This window comes from Meleagris gallopavo, chromosome 6 (assembly GCF_000146605.3).
Source record: "Meleagris gallopavo isolate NT-WF06-2002-E0010 breed Aviagen turkey brand Nicholas breeding stock chromosome 6, Turkey_5.1, whole genome shotgun sequence".
Lineage (NCBI taxonomy): Eukaryota > Metazoa > Chordata > Aves > Galliformes > Phasianidae > Meleagris > Meleagris gallopavo.
Window position 1 is genome coordinate 1,848,307 of NC_015016.2, and position 1,802 is coordinate 1,850,108.

Below are 1,802 nucleotides of genomic sequence, written 5' to 3' on the forward strand. Positions count from 1 at the left end.
AAAAAAAAATAGTGAAAATGGAAAAGAAACAGGAAGCCTTTGTTTTAATTCTCCATGCCCCTGAGTCCATCGCAGCACTGCAGCTGGGGTCTGAGAGTGGAACAGATGGATAAAATCCATCGTTCCTCTGCACTTAAGGCTCTCAGTGGAGCAGTGGTGGCCGGGTGACAAAATACAAGGCTGCTGACCAAGCCCTGTCCCAAAGAGGACCTAGAATCATTCAGGTTGTAAAAGACCTCTGAGATCCCTAAGTCCAACCCCACCCCTCCCTCAGTGCCACATCTCCATGGTTCTGGAACACCTCCAGGGATGGTGACTCCACCACCTGCCTGGCAGCCTGTGCCAATGCATTATTACTCTTTCAGAGAATAATTTGTTCCTAATATTTAACCTGAACCTCCCCTGACAAACCTTGAGGCCATCCTCTCTTTTACTTTCACTGTTACCTGGGTTCAGAGGCTGACTTCCATCTTGCTACCAACTGCTTTCAGGTTGTAGCCTCCTCCAAGCTGAACAATCCAGTTCCCTCAGCCACTTCCCATTAGTCTTGTGCTGCAGACCCTTCACAGCTCCGCTGCCCTTCTCTGGACGTGCTCCAATGTCTTTCTCATAGCGGGGGGCCCAGAACTGAGCGCAGCACTGGAGGTGCAGCCCCACCAGAGCCAAGAACAGAGGGACATCCCCCTAAACCTCCTTGGGAGCATCCCAAGCAGGCATATTCAGACACCTCGGAAACAGCTTAGCTTACTTTCTCCTGCCTTTCTCTGAGGTGCACAAGCTGTCATCCACAAACTCTCATGAGCTACAGTTGTTCTTGCCCTGTGCATTAAATGCTCCACTGTCCTGGGCAGCCTCTTCCAGGGGAAGAACCTTTCTCTCATCCCCACCAGACCCTCCCGACAACTCCACGTGGGATGAAGGCTGCAGAGGTCAGTGCCACAGCAGTACCGTGCTAAGTTCAGTCACCAAAGTGTGCTTCACTTTGACATCAACCCAGCACCCAACAGCAAGGATGAATTCCCCCTATTTCCCAGAACATGCTCTATTAAGGACACCTTGTTAATTAGCAATTTTTTTCGTTTGGTTTCTTAGCACTGAGGCACTCCTGGCTGTGGACCTTCCCCATGGACTCCCAGCAGAGCCCCGTTATTCTCTGCCTCTTGGTAGGAGCCAATGGAATCCTGGAGACACTGCAACTGCCAGAGGAATGGAGAGAAATGCACCCAGAGGCTTGCAGAAACCTCTTTGGACAGAGGTGGTGAGTGAATGTACCTGTCCGTTCATGGCAGGAGCAGGAACTGAGGTCTTTAAGAAAACCGAGGTGTTAAGAACCATGGAGATGTGGCACTGAGGGACACGGGTAGTGAGCATGGTTGGGATGGGTTGCTGTTGGACTTGGGGAACTCAGAGGTCTTTTCCAACCTGAACGATTCTGTGTTTTTGTGATTCTCTTGCAAGGCAGGTTTTCTCAAAGGGCGTCCCATCATTTACTCTGCTGCAGCCGTAACTTCTCCCGGACTCAGCAAAGTTTTTTTCACTTTTCAGAGCACAAGCTTTCCTAGGCAGCTTCAGCTCCATGCCTGAAGGAACTGCAGGCAGTGATTCATCAGAGAGACAACACATCCCAAACAACCAGAAGGTCAACTACTTCTTAAGGCAAAAATATTTTGCAGTGATTTATAGCTGTATGTGGGAAAATAGAGGTCTTATATGGCCAAAGCAGGCAAACAATAGATGGGGAAGAATTTCTTCTCATCAACACTCGTCCTCCTTCTCACGGAAACATCACACTCTTTGCATAC